The following is a 16,227-nucleotide window of genomic DNA, read 5'->3' on the forward strand; positions in this document are numbered from 1 at the left end:
CAACATCCCACGGAACAGCTGCAAGGCTTGGGGAGTGCTGAAAGGGAGGTTGGAGGCACGCATAGCCCTTAAGGCGGGGCGCATAGAGATACCCCCATTTCGGAGTTGGGGCAGGAACATCGGTACCATTAACTAGGGGAACAGAGGCAGCCTCCCATACAACTTATTTGTCATCAAAGTCGTGGCGGGCGAGGATTCGAGGGTGCCCAGTCCACCTTAACGTGGTGGTAGGAAACACTAGGGAGTTCACGGCCACCCCTAGACCCCACTCGCTCACAACAGACTACAGCCTAACCTTAAAGGTGCCACCCTGTCTTGCAACTACCTGTGGTAGACTGTAATAGGCTGCGGGGCCAGAGGTTCTAGCCCAGCTGTGAGCAGTAACACTAACTGCAGGCTGCTCAGGAGGACTGGGCCAGCTGAGGGAGATAATTAGCTGGCCCACAGGAAGTAAAAGGCTCCCAGGGAGAGAAAGTCAGAGAGACAAATGGACAGACCGTAAGAGTCTGGCCACTGGCTACAATATGGGATTAGAGACTCTACTCTTTGGATCTGAGAAAAGACCTAAGTGCTGTGAGACTGGGATACCAGTGATACCAGGGCAGGGAACTGAGTCAGAGCCAGCCTGAGATGGTGACTCTGGCTTGCTGCTACAGTCTTCTTTCTCAGGTTCTGAAGAGACTCAGACCTGGGAGTTAACCCTTGATGGACTGTATTTGGGTTAAAGTTTGTGTTTGAGCCAGCGCAGACTGTATCATGTTTGAGCCAGCACAAACCCCTGAACATGCTTATGCTACATCCTTTCTCTTATACTACTAACACAAGGGTTAATACTAAAGAGTCAATTCCTTAAAAGCTCCACCAGTGACATGTACTCACACTAATACAACTCTGACCCTAGGGGATAGTTTTAATCAGAGGAAAAATGGCATAATACTGTACTTACCTAGTAGAGTAGTGGCCTTTCCTTAAGGCAGATCCAGATATCACCTGACATAAGATGGATCGCCTAAGGAAGGGTGAGCTGCTTCAGAGCCACTGCATGTAGAATGCACACTTGTTTTCTGAATTAACTGTGTTTCTCACATGATTGATGTATGCTTAGAAACTCTGCACAAAGACTCTCTCAATTTGTCTGTCTACACCTATTACATCCTCCTGAACACTTAAGCTGAAGCCTCCGCATGCCCGCAGGCAACATTAGCTCAGGGCACTGGTAGTTAAGACTTCATATTTGTACTCCAGCAAGGGAGTAAAAGGCAGAAGATCTACACCTTGAGAATGTGCTGAGAGGCCCATTTGAAAGCTCAGATCACCCAGGAGACTCAGAGGCTGGCTGATCTCACAGTAGTCTCGTGAGTCGCCAGTAAGGAGTGTTTGGTCAGATCTGTGACACAAGTTACCTAGTTTTGCTTGATATTCAATGTAAATTAAAGCAAACATGCTTTCAGCAGCATCAAGCTCTACCAAAAAAAATTAAATGTCACTGACATTATAAATCCTGAAGGCACAAGGCCTGAGCGAATACTCTCCTCTTAAGAGCCATGTGTTGCTGCCCTTTATGCCAATGCTCATCTCCCACTGAAATCAGGAGGTTCTGCATGCACTTTCCTAGCACCAGAGTTAAGCATCCAAGTTTAAACATCTCTAGGACAGATCTAATCATGTTTCCACTGACCTCTAGACACGGGAACAAACCTATTTGTGGAGTATTACATTAAATCCCATGTTCTGGCTGGATAACAAGTCTCTCTGAGCTGCTTTCTGTTTCTCAGTTTCTGTCTTCTAAATTTACTCCACATTTCTTAAGAGTTCTTCTGATGTATGGCATTGCTTCTTCTAGAAACCACCTTCTTGTGTACATTATTAGCATAATATCAAGTAGAAGGTTAGGTTCTCATTTCCTGAAAAAATAAAAATGATTATACTGTACATTACACTGTAAATTCAAATTAAACAAATGATTAGCAATTGCTACTTTGTACGGGGAAGATCTTAAAAACTTACTCCTTTATTTTTTTTAAAGGATCTGTGTTTAAAAATTGCTGTATGCTTTGGAATCACTTAGCTGTTGTGTGTCTCAGACTCATATTTATGCTGAGAGGAAATGAAAACTGAAACCCAAATGTGAGTCTGATTCAGGCATTTTACAAGGGAGATAACAACATTTTTTTTAAGTCTCTAAATTTGCACGCATAATTTTCTCATATACATAGAGATTTGAGCCAACAAAAGAATAAGCATGCAAGGAATAAGCATTTCTCTATGCGTGTAACCACTACATGATTTTTACCACTCCTGCTGTCTTAAAACATACTAAAATTCAGAGATGAAACTGAGGTTTCCATGGAAATTGGTTTGAATATTTGTTATGACACCTTTGCAATTATAGTTAGGATTGAAGCAGAGCTTTGCTTGCAAATGGCCCTAAGTCCAAACTGCCATTTTCTGTTGCGTGGAATCAAGAGACTCCGAAGACTGAGGCCCCATTTTGCCAAGTGTTGCCCAAACACACCCAAGGACACAGCCCTGGCCCTAGACACCTGAAACCTTCCCAAGAGCTCCAAAATATGTGCACCACTTCATTTCACGTGAATAGTCCTGTTAGAACTGGTCACCGTTATCATGTAAATAAATCGTTTTACTCGTCTCCCCAGACTTTTATAAACACAGTTGGCTGTACCAAATTGGCACTGTTCTAGTTCTATACTTGCTGAGTTCCTTGCTGTGTTTCACTCCCCTATAAACTTTCCAGAGGGAAAATTGTATCCAGGCCCCTTAATTTATTTTCATAACAACAAATACAAAATCAGTTCTTACAGCTGTTTATACATTTCTTTAATTCTGCTTATAGCTTCCTCCACTAAGGTTGTCCCAGCAACACATTGCATGGAAATGCATGTAGCTGCATGACAGCTATCAAAGCAATGGGTGCTTTCTGAAAGAGACAAAAATTCCCTAGTGATTGTTTGGAGTCAGTTTTACATTGGACTACATTCTTTCCTAGAGCACAGGTCAGTTTTACAATGATGAAGTAGTACACAGCAAAGTTTTAATATCAATTTGATTTTCTGGTTTAACACCAGCAAAACTCCCCCCAATTCTCCAAACTCTGGCAAATGCATTTCTGTTCCACTAAATTATCTTTTACCAGTGGATGTGGTGAGTAACTCGAAGCATAAGCTACTGTTTCTCCGTCAACATATTCCTGTAGGAAAAAGCATTAATGTTTCATGAGGGCAGGTAAATTTACTTTGATTCTTCAAAGCTTCCCACAGTCCCAAAATGATTTCCAAATTATGATTTTTTTTTTCCCCACTGCAAAAATACTCCATTTTATGAGGCTAGAACTAAGAAACAATTGCTCTATTTCCAGAAAAAAAACAAGAATTTGTGGACTCATAATCACACGTTCTTAACATTAACACAATGTCTTCCACAATGTACTGTAAAGGCTACGGAACAGCTACTTTTCACTGGAGTAACATTCAAGGGATTATTTATATCCGGGGAGGGGGACATTCAACGATGTTGGGGCAGAACTGGCCTAACTGCCAGTCACAATGGCCCCTGTCTAACAAAGACAAAGACATCATGTTTAAACCTCTCTGGTGATACGTATTAAGTACCATGTTTTACAAAATCTATGCAAGGTATGCCTTTAAGTGAAATAGTTTATTATGCACTAATGTGTAGAGAGATTAGTCCCTGGTCTCAACCAGTTATGCATATGCTGAAATCTATACTGTTCTTTGTCTATACGAGATCTTTCAAACAGTTTTTCTTAATGTGTCTAGTTCGTGTGTGTGTTCTGTTTGTTTTTTCTCTCTCTACAGGGGAGAGGACTAGGAGCAATGGCCTCAAGTTTCAGCTGGGGAAATTCAGGTTGGAGATGGGGAGGAACTTCCTAACTATGAGGATGGAACAGGCTGCCTAGAGAAACTGTGGAATTTCCATCCTTGTAAATTTTCAAGAGCAGGTTGGACAGAGACTTGGGTGGATGGTTTGAGTAGTGGGCTGAACTAGATGACTTCAGATGACTAGGTCCCTTCCAGCCCTACTTTCCTATGATTCTATGTTTTATCATATATTTTAAATCTTAGTCTAGACAGAGTCATTATTAAACTGGCATTGTTTGTAATTCTCTAGTTAAAACTTGAATTTTGACTTCTAATCAAGTCCTATTTATACCCCCTCTACCTTCTAAGCAGAGTTTCTAATTTGTTTCCATATTTGGCAGGGCAAATTAAGGTATGAAATGTAATTGTTTTTGGGAACTTCAAAGCACAGTGTTTAAAAAGAGGTTTGCATTTTAATTAGTGCAAAGTAACACATTTTAACTATTTGGTCAGGGTCTTATGATTTTTCAACCCAAATGCTATTAGCCATGTTAGGGTCTAACAGCTTCAACATTCAAGATTTGTCCTGATGTTCAAAGCCCTCTACAGGATTGAATTCATCTCCCAAAGAGATTGCTTCACCCTCCACAACAATTATATTTTAAATACTGAAGGTATAAACCACAGAGGGGGAGGTCTGAGTGCACAAACACCATGTAACTTGTAACAGGGTCTCCATTGAGGCCCTGTTGCCAGGGGAATGGGGGCAGCTGGGAATAATTACCCTGTGGGGGGGGGGGGCCTGGCCCTGGCCCTGGCCCTTAACGAGCCAATGGTGACCAGACTCGGGGGATAAGAAGAAGAGAAGGAGGAGAGATGCCTTCGGGCATCACAAGAAAAGAGGAAAAGAAGCAGCTGGAGTGAGGCTCCGGACAGGAAGACTGGGGAGAGGAAAGCTTGGGACCTGACCCAGTTTGAACTTATCTGGAGGCTACAGGGACGATGGTGAGTGCTGGGAGAGGGGGAGCTGAGCTGAGCTGCAGGTTGGAGTCCCACCTAGCGTGAAGAAATAGGCCAACTACATGAAGTTGACAGGATGGTTCAAGCAATGACTCCTGCCCTGCCCCTAGGAAAGGGGAGGAAACACTGAAGACAGAGAGGGCCAGCCTGATCGGGAAGGAGCTGCGGAGCCTATAGGCCGACTCTGCCGAGAAAAGCCGCAGGTGGCGGCTATAACAAGCTGCTAATTGAATAATTATCGGCAATGATGGTGGCTGTAACATGCTGCTAATAGGTTAAGTAGCGAGACATGGCGTGGCATCCATTTACTATATCATTAGAACGGGGCTGGCCAGGAGGCTGGAGACCCCAAGATTAATCTGTTGAACTGTGATCTCCCACAAGGGGAGTTTCCTGTGAACAACAGACAGCCATTGAATAAAAACACTAAAAAGTAGATTTAATTCAGCGTGGTACTTCCTGCAGGTACTTCCTTACATAACAACCACTTCCTCCCTATTTCATTTCTTTAAGATCCAAGTCGTGGCAGGCGGGAATTACAAAGATAGAGGGGGTACTTGCTGGACCCACTGACATAACTCATTACCAAAAAAGATAAGAGTGACTCTCCTGAGAACTAATACTTGAGAGGCAAGTATACTAATACAAGACTAATACTTGACATGACAAGAAAGAGGCCTGCATGAACTCAATGGGCAACTGTTAATACCTCCCTCAGTGAAGGTTAATCTACTTAGGCTTTAGATATCTGTATGGATAGTTACAATACCCCTGTTATTTGATTGGTGTTAAGTCTTGTTTGTATAGTGCCTTTCCCATGGAATATGGATCCATGTTCCACAAACCAACAGCCTGGAGGTTTATGCTAGCTGTGAAGCTGTTTCAGCTCTAATCTTTTCTGCCTTTTCACACATGGGATGCAAAGGAATCAGAACTTTGAACTTTTCTAACAGAACTATTAACTAACAGCTAAGACATTTGCTTACATGCATACCTCACACTTGCCCCAAAGACACAGTCCTGGTCTGAATCCACTGAAGACTTACTGAGTCAAACCTACTTATAACTGAGTCTTATTGAGTTAAACCTACTTCTAAGTTCCCTTTAAGTTCACTATTAGGGGTAGCTGCAGGTACCTGGTAACCCTAATCTTTGTTTAACTGTACTCATTGTACTCTAACCAAAGGCTTAAAACAGTGGTAAACTCTTCAGCTCATAACTTGGTAGGGCAAGCTTCTGCTGCTGGTTTCCAAAACCAACAAATCACAAACCAGATGTTATCAGTCTCTTGGGACATTTTTACATGTGCAAATGCTGCAGCACCAGGCACTGAGAAAATGGTGATGGTATACTTTTGAACTAAAACACCCTGGAGGTACTTTAGTTCAAAAGCTCACTGCCACCATTTTTTGTGTGCTGACATGCATTTCACCACTTACACAACTGCATGCAGTGCAACACAGTTTGCTTCAGCTCACTGAGTCTCAATTAATTGAGTCTTCTCTGAAGTGGTGGATCTCCATTGCAGGAAAAAAGTATGTATATAAAGGCCCTTAGAGTTGGGCAGATAAAACAAATTTAGCTCAACATTTTTACTTATTTTGCAGTGATGTTCCTTCAGAGAATGACATACCTGATCCAGTCAAAAGAATTGTGCTGGGAAATTGTTAGAGTTTCTGTAGTCTTGTGAACAGCTAATGTCAAACAATACCTGGGAGACTTATTGTCTGTGGCTTTCTGAAGTACTTTCATTTTCTCCAACAGAGAACCATTTTCTGTGCTCATCTACAAAAATAGAAGTGTTACTACACCAGTAAATAAAAAAAAAACCCAACAAAATCAAGCATCACAACTAAATATGTAAGGAGCCCAAAGTTCTCTGTAAATGTGGTAGAGTTCAGTGTAAAATAATGGTCCTCAACCTTTTTAGACTCCAGGCAAGTTTCATAATTTTTTGGAATATAGTGGCACCCCTTCAAAAATCAATTTATTTCCTGAACTACTCACCTTCTCATACCCTGTGGCATCCTTAAAAGGATCTCATGGAGTGGTAGGGCAAGCAGCAATGGGCAGGGTACCCTTCAGAGCATGGCAGAGGTGGTTCAAATTGTTTAGCAATGGTACGGACTGCTCAGCATGGCAGATTAGGGAGTTCATGGGTGGGTCACTAGGCCCCTAAGGGAGGCAGCTGTCCCTACATGATGCAGAAGGGAGTAACAAGGGCCACTGGATGCACAGAGTTTGGTATAGGTGCAAAGTGAGGGAACGATCCTGCCGTGCCTGATCTTTTTTTTTTTTCCCCCCTTTTCTACATTTTCCCCTTAGAGGGAGGCATAGCTCCCATAGCTACAGCTGCTCCTCTGGGGACTCCCCCGTGGCTCTTCCTACCAGCTCCGGAGCCAGCACTTACCTCCTTTCACAGGGGCTGGGTGCCACATCACCCATCAAAGGATCTTTAAAGGGGCACCTCAGTATCTCAGCTGAGAACTACTGATTTACAAATAATATAGAGAGCAATGTGAAACAATTAACATAATGACATTAGTTATTTGTTATTAGTTAACAAAAACCCCCATGTTACCAGAAGAAGCAGCACGTTACTTCAACCCAGCTCTGTGGCGTCTGTACAAAGCAGGCACTTCAGCAGCACTTTGTCACTTTTATCTAATAGCTGATTCAATTTATTAGATACATGCACCCAAAAAGCCCCACTAAAGCACCTGATCTATACAGACACTGGGCGAGCCAGATGCAACTAATGCATTGCCTCTTCTGGGCACGTGCTGTGTTTCTAGGGGAAAGATGCAGCCTGTGGGCTATGGGTGCCATCCAACTTAATAAGGATGAGCCAGGTACTCACCAAAGGTAAGGAGGAAGTTTCCAGAATGTTAAATCTTGCCTAATCAACACCTTCTAGGACCATAAAAAGCTGGTTTGAATTGGTTTTCAGAGGCCCCCTCCCCCAAGCATAAAGGACATCTTGAAAATTCTCCTAGTAACTTTTCTTGTTAAAGTTAGATCTTCAAATATCACCATGCTCTGTAACCTCAAGAGGAAACCAGGGGAGAATCCTTAGTAAGGATCTGATTCCTTGTCATTCCTTATACTCCTTTCTTTCCATTAATGCATGGATTTATGAGCACTATGTTAACAATGTCTGCACAGGCTGTGTGAACAGTCTCCAAGTAATTTTACAAAATTAATTGGCACGGGGAGGGGGGGGATCTGGCAGGGTATCCTTTGGTTAACTGCCTTGTAATCAATTCTTCTAAGCATCATCAAGACCCAGTCTGACTCCCACTGAAGTCAATGAGATCTCCAATGATGCCTCAACAGAAGCTGAACAGGATCCAGAAGTAGGTTTCATTTTGTAGTAGTTTTAGCTTGAATTTTTAACTTGCTTGAGAAAAAGCAAGTGATTTCCATTTTTCCTGACTTGAGTACCATTTTTTTTCCAGCAAAGAAAACCGACAAGAAATGCGTAATGGAAGGAATTCTGAAAAGATATTGAGATGTATGCATAACTTTCACAGAAGGAAAGGATGAACTGCCTTCACATTTTCTGCTATTAAAGTTGTATTTTCAATTTTCTCATTTAGAACCATGAGAGTAATTTTCATACTTTACCCTCTTGATGCAAGTTTTCAGTTCTATTTCCTCCAAACAGGTACCCTATAAAAGAATTCAAAGTATAATCAAAACTCTGAGATAAATAGTTTGTTGTCCATTTATAATAATAATAGACTTATTCTGTCTGTCCAGAGCACTCTAATTGGTTGTCTCAGCAGCCAATCACAATGCTTACTAAAACAACCAATCGCAGTGCAGGCAAGGCAGGCAAGTCAGAGCTAGAATGAAGCACCAGAGCCTCCCCTGCCATGGAGTAGGCAGGCTCCACCGAAGGGGAAAAAAAAAAAAAAGACGTGGTGAGGGGCCCAATACCATTTTTTTTTCCTCCTGGAGCCTGCTCACCTCTCCCATGGCTGCAGGGTGAGCTGCCGGTAAAGCCTCATAGCTGGGCCCTGAGCTTTACGTAGCCTTTATGAGGGTGAGACGTTTTGAATCCATTAAAGTATTTGGTTAAAGGAAAACTAAAAATCCTGTATTTAAAGAAATACTTTTGCAAAAAAAATTTAAATCGCAAATGTTTTACGGGTTTCAGTTAGTACATATGTATACTTACATGTTCAGGGGCTACAGTTCATGCAAAACAAGTTAAGCTAGTTGCAATCAATTATACAGTTTTTTAAGTTTTTTTTTTGCAGGGGGAGGTTGTTACATTAGGTACTCTTTCAAAAGTACCTAGTGGATCTGCATACCTGACTTGTGATGGGAGTCTTGTTCTTCTCCTAGGTTCTTTTGGAAATCCCACCCTTATGCCAGGCCTACCCTGACTTCTGCCAGCATTGCTATCTTGGGAGTGTAAAGACATACAATTCCATGATCTAAACAGCTGGGTAGCAAAAGTACCTGTTTTAGACAGAGCAATACCAGAAAGCTGTGATTTTACCCAGATATCTTACTTGGTTTATTGGGTTGGAGAGGAATAGTTTTACTAAAATGAGGCAAGGGCAACTGTGACAGTATAACTGCTTCTATACTAGGAGTGTCTTATAGCATGGTCTAGCACTATTACTAATGCTGAATGTACTCCCCTACTGTAGATAAAAAGACTTAACATTCCTGGACGGGCTGCACTGACAGACCTTGGAGCCTCAAGGTTTTCCTATACGTCTTTACATGTCCACGCTCACTCCTGCCATTCAGTCTAAGGGGGAATATTTTTTTGTCTCTATTACATTTAACAAGAGTGTCCTCTTGACCTTTTTTTTTTAAATTGGAAACCTCCAGTTTCTGGAATTTCTTAAAGAAACATTACACACACACACACACACTTCTGATTACCATAGCTGGAAGAACTCAATGAAATCCATATATAAGGGAATAGCATCTTCTGCTCCACTACTGGTTTTTATAAGGATTTCTCAGCAAAGGAAAACCTGCAGTCAGATCAATGTATGCTGACCTGCCAGCTCATAAAGGGTACTTATACACTGGAAGGAGGCTGCTCCAACATGCTGTAATTACAGCACATCAGAGCAGATTCAGTTAATCAAGGTGGACTCCAATGTCATGTGTATCAGCATCCCCATGCTGAAAAATGGTGGAGGGCCATTTCTAGTGCCCCCACTGCCATTTTTCAGTATGGGGACACTGATCCACGTGATGCTCCAGACGCTTTAATTAAAACAGCTCTCAGAGACGCACCCCGCCCCTCTCCCCGCCATTCCTGAAGCTTGTGTATAAATGCCCAAAGAGTCCCTCCCACTACACCGCCATGGGGTCCTGGGAAGATGTAGGGATTTGGCCATGTAAATCAAACTGGGGCCTACTGACTATCCAGGGGAACAGTGAGACTAACTGCAGATAAAGTGTTGTCAGATACATGCCATAAACAAACCAAAAAAATGCAAAGAGGAAAGATGCATGTTCTTGTCACTGCTTTCTTCTAGCTATAGTAATCGGAAGGGTTTCTGATGTCTAGGAGAGGTTCACAATTTCTAAAGACAAAGTATGATTTTCAGATTCATGACATCCTTTTCAATAGACTGTTCTATGACAGACTCTGTAGGCAAGTTAAATTCCAAAGGAAATAATCACTTTCCATGATAGGAACAATGGCAAAGTCATTTTCTTAAGAATTTTCTTTCTTATTACTTGTTTGGATTGTATCCTAGATATTGTGTTGCAGATTTTGTTCTGATCTCACAAAGAACAACCCTGACAAAAGAGGTAATGTATATAACTCTATAAACTTTGGTGGAGTGGAATAGAGAGATTAAAGTAACCAAAATACAGTAGGATTAAAAATAGAACTCCCCTTTTTCTTTGCAAAGGAAGCATGTGATTGTTATCCACACATTTTTTCACTACTGCAACAATGGTTCATTTTGGTCTTGCTGCACTATGTATTAAAGGTCAGGAAACTCTCATGTAAGCATAATGGAGCAAACTGTGCTGTTTTCATTGTATATCTGGAGCAACTCCATGGATTTCAAAAGAATTACTACAGATTTACACATTGCCACTGTAGAATTTAGCTCACAGAATAGTGATTCTAAACTGACCCCCAGAGCAGAATTTTCTCAAGATCCTTTGCAGACAAGGTTCTTTGGGTAAATCTGATATCTTTTATTAGACCAACTCAAGATCCTTTGTATTTAAATACCTTTACCCAAGATAAACTCTGAATCCTCAGGAGTAAAAGTCACTTGGTTTGAGCAAAAGAGCTAAGTCTTATAACAGTTTCTCATTTTGGAAATAAACTTTAGAAAAAAAATATGGAAATGCTCTATAAATGGGTGGGTTCCAGCAGTGATTCACATTAAAGTCCAGGCCAGGTCTTCCTTATTTCCCAGCTCAACAAAGGCAAGGTGTGCAGAAGAACTGCATTCAGCTCCTGACCACAGCAGCTCATCCTTAAGAGGTGGATGGTGCTCCTGGCCTCCAAAAAAAAGCATTGTAATTAGTTTAATTGGGGTTGCAAGCATTCAGGTCTCAGGATGTGATCCTAATGCAAAGAATAGATGTGCTTCAAGGGGACAAAGATGCCATCCATCCTGCTCAAAAGGAGTGGTATTAGGGTCTGGGAGCACCAGAAGCCAGAGGGAAGATATTAATATGTATCAATAACTTAACAGACTGAACCCTTTAGATATGCTTAGGCAAAACACTTAAAAAGAGACATTTAAGTATTTTATCTGAGGAACAGTGTAAAATATTAATTTAGTGTAAACTGTCTTAGACTTATTAGAGAAACTATAATCCATACTACTGAAAACAACCTTGTGCTTCCATTAACTATACAGTGGGGGAAAAATACAGCATCGTACTTATTATATTTAATTCATAGTGGAAATGATGAAAGTTTGTCTTAGCTATTTACTATTTTGCAGTTTCTCTTTCCAGAACTGCTGTACTTTATCAGGTGGCTATCCCCCTTGTTTAAGGCCTGATCTTGAACTACTAAAGTGAAATCAGTGCAAGACTGGCCCTTGCTTATAGTCTCCATTAAAAGAGAAGCAAGCAAAATCCATACTGGGCTTACAGATCCAATATTACCAGAATTTAGTCACAGAAGTAGCTTAAAATGAACTTTAGTATGTAAGTACAGTACATAGCCTACTCCACAGTTTAGAGTGTACATGCAGTTCAGTCTTTAATAAATAAATGCAAGCATACTTCATAAACACCTCACTTTCTAAAACTGGTATTTTCTCTTTTACTTCGTTTTTTCAAGTTGGGACTTTAACTCTTCCCCTGATGGCACACGAGTGCCAGGAGCTGCACGTGCACCTCACAGAGCCCTGCACGATACAGGTGAGCCGGCCTGGCTGCACTCCTTCCCACCACGTGCAGTACTAGCCAGGGCCATGCACTACTGGGTGGCGGTGCATGCGCAGGCCCCAAGTGCCCCAAATGCCCACCACCTGTTGCTGCTGCCACTGACAGTGGAGGCTTTGCACCATGGGGGGAGTGTATAGGGGGTCCCTACACCCCTCCCACCCTCCCTCACCCCCACAACCTGCCCCCGAGTCCTGCACTCCTGCCACCCCCTTGGGAGTGGGATCCATGCTGCCGCCATCCCCAGACCCATGCTCCGTGCTCCCACCCAGGTGCAGCTCTTCCCCACCCCAACTCCTGCTGTTTCCCTACCTGGTGGCTGGAGTGAGCAAGACACCAGGGAATCTGAACAGGTCCCCCGGTGACTGCAGCAGTGGCACCAGCAGTCCCACACAGAAGTTGTGTGCTGGCTAGGCTGGGCTCTTGCACCCATGAGGGTGGGAGCAAGGGTGGAGTACAATTAGTTGGTGGGCACCCACAGGCTGGATAAAATTGCCTGGCGGGCCATATTTTGCCCACCCTTGGTCTAGCTGGATCTTAAGCCAAGGATGGTAATTCTACCACCTCTCTGGGTAACCTGTTCCTGTACTTTTATTACCCTTCTAGTGAGAGAGTTCTTCCTAATAACTAACAAACTTCCATTGCTGCAACTTGAGAACACTGCTCCTTGTTCTGTCATCTGCCACCACTGAAAACAGTCTAGCTTAGGGGTTGTCAACTGGGGGTACACATACCCCCAGGGATACTTAGAAAGGTTGTAGTGGGTACACGCAGGTGGGCAGGCAGACAGGGATGGAGCGAGCCCCAGAATGAAGCAGCAGCATCTCCCCTGATTGAGGACCCTCACTGTGGGGGGCCTCAATCTGCCCCCCCTTAAAAATTAAAAAAAAATAAAGGTGTATATGAAGTGAAACTTTGAGGCAGAAGGGGTACACTTGTTAAAAAAGGTTGAAAACCCCTGGTCTAACTCCATCTTCTTTGGAACCTCCCTTCAGGTAGTTGAAGGCTGCTATCAAATTCCCTCTATGTCTTCTCCTCTCCAGACTAAGTAAGCCCAGTTCCCTCAGGCTCTTCAGAAGTCATGTGCCCCAGCCCCCTCACCATTTTCACTGCCCTCCGCTGGACTCTCTCTAATTTGTCTACATCCTTTCTGTAATGGGGGACCTAGAACTGGACAAAGTACTCCAGATGTGGCTTGACCAGTGCTGAATAAAATCACAGAATCAGAAAAATGAGGGTTGGAAGGGACCTCAGGAGGTCATCTAGCCCAAACCCCTGCTCAAAGCAGGACCCTCTCCAACTAGATCATTCCAGCTAGGACTTCATCTACCCGAGCCTTAAAAACCTCCAGGATGGAGATTCCACCACCTCTAGGTAACCTGTTTCAGCGTTTCACCTCCCTCTTACTGAGAATATTTTTCCTAATATCCAACCTAAACCTACAGCAACTTAATACCATTGCTCCTTGCTCTGTCATTTGCTGCCACTAAGAACAGTCTAGCTACAACTTCTTTAGCAAACTAAAGAAGTCCAGTTGCCTCAACCTCTCATCATAAATCATGTGCCCCAGCCCCTGAACCATTTTTGTTGCCCTCTACTGGACTCTCTCCAACTTGTCCACATCCTTTCTATAGTGAGGGGCCCAAAACTGGACACAGTAAGTATTCCAGTTGTGGCCTCCCTAGTGCAGAACAGAGGGGCATAATTACTTCTCTCGATTTGCTGGCAACGCTCCCACTAACACAGCTTAGTCTGCTGTTAGCTTTTTTGGCAACAAGGGCACACTGTTAGCTCATATTCATCTTACTGTCCATTGTAACACTCAGGTCTTCTTCTGTAGAGCTCCTTTTTAGTCAGGTTTTTTCCCAAGCCTGTAGTGGTGTATGGGATTCTTTTGTCCTATGTGCAGGAGTTTTCACTTGTCCTTATTGAACTTCAGGAGATTTCTAATTTCTCGAGGTCTTTCTGAATCTTAGCCCTACCATCCAGTTCATCTATTACTCCCCCCCAACAATGTCATCTGTTGACCAGCATCTGCTTGGAGATTTCACTCTCTGGAGACCTCACTCTTGTGCTTTTCAGAACTAGATTTGAGTTTATATTTTAAAGGAGTATGGAAGAATAGAACCACAGATCTCAAGCACAGCAAAGAGTGTTCTGCTCACTGTATCCAGCAGATGGCAATCTGCTTATAGGAGCAAATAGCAAGCATCAGAAGAGTCATATCACACTCACAAGGTGCAAGAACAGGTGGGCTGGCAGGACAGAAACTGGTACTCAAACTCTTATTTCAATTCTGTAATATTTAGGTTTTTTTAAGAATGAATTTTCTGTTTAGAAAATTCATACATTTGAAAAAGGCATTTAATGGCAAGCAGGACTTGCATAACAACAAAAATAAAAGCACCAATTTTAATAAAAACACTTTGGACAAGACCCTATTTGAACTCCTAGGTATCTCAATGGTAGTTAGGCATCCCAGTGCAGAAAGTTATTTCCTTTTGGCCACCTACATGGTAATTTATTAATCACATACCTGGTTTTTGGCCTTACATCTGCACTGTGGATATAAGCATCCAGAAGCACAGACCTGACCATAAGTTTAGTGGCAGAGATGATCACAGAAGACACTTTCATATTTTTGCTTCAATACAACAGCTGAGTGGTTAAGACACTTAGCTAACAAGCAGGAGACTAGGGTTGAAAGCTTGGAGACAGGCAGACCTCCCATTAGCAGCAAATGATTCCTTGCCTTCTGCCCTGTGGGCTAAACATAGACGCCCTACTCCCTTCCTAGCCATGTGGCAGTGGAAGAGGTAGCCACTGGCCTGGATGGATTGGATTTAAGACTTTGAAAAGGGGGTACATTGCACCACGTGTGGTGTACCACCATATAAACACATGTTTCTCCAGTTTAAAAGAAACTAGAAGCTTTATTAATGTACTAGGTGCCCAAGGCTATATTGTTCAGGTTAAGGTCAAAGCTAAAACAAGTAAGTTTATTGGAATATGCAGTAATTTGACATATCATATATTATGTATAAAAAACCCACAACCAACTAGGCAAAAAAAACTGAAAGATGATATTTCATTAGTTCTATAGTTATTAGAATTAAATGTATATCTCTTTTCAGATTCATAAAACAAAATCTAGCCTTCTTGAGCATCTTGACAGTCCATCCATTACTTCACTGAAAGTTATTTCCACACCTGAGTTAAGGCCCACCTAAGTTAAATGCTTCCACACTTCAGTTGATGTTTTTAGCTAAAGTTAAAAAAAAAAAAAAAAAACAGTCCGCAGGGCTATGAAACAGGAGCTACATTACCAGAACCAACTAACACATAACAGAATTGCAGAAAAAAGGATAGCTTGATCAGAAACATTTAGACCTTTAAAAGGGAGGGAGGGTTAACAACACATGTGGAATGAACAGTTTAGAAGGAACAAAGTAGATTACAAAGAGCCACGGAGTCAAGTGACTTCCTCACAGCTACCTGAATAGAAATGCTGCTGCCACTGTTGTCAGGCACTCGGTATTATACTTTGGGTGGAATAGGAATCAAAGAGGGGTGCAACTGCACCCTCCCTAAATTCACTGTGGCTACTGAGGACTGCAGACTGCATGTTAACCACTTGCATATATGTGGGCTTGTCACAGGCTACCCTACTTAAGATACTTAAGTAGCATACAAACCCTAATAGGCAAAATGAGATGAGGCACTTTAACTTTAAAATGTTTCAAGGATTACCTTAAACAAGACAGGTGCTCTTTTTTATGATATATGCATCTAAACTTAAACTTATTTTAAAAAACTAGACAACTCCATGAACCTCCTTTTGTCCGATGAATGACTCCTATTATTATTACTACTTAATGTCATATATCTTGACTTCAAAAAAGCCTTTGATCTGGTATCCCAAACTGGCCAATTGTGGCCTTGGGTCCACCATGATCCGCTGGCT

This window comes from Crocodylus porosus, unplaced genomic scaffold (genome assembly GCF_001723895.1).
Source record: "Crocodylus porosus isolate Cpor-Errol unplaced genomic scaffold, CroPor_comp1, whole genome shotgun sequence".
Classification (NCBI taxonomy): domain Eukaryota; kingdom Metazoa; phylum Chordata; order Crocodylia; family Crocodylidae; genus Crocodylus; species Crocodylus porosus.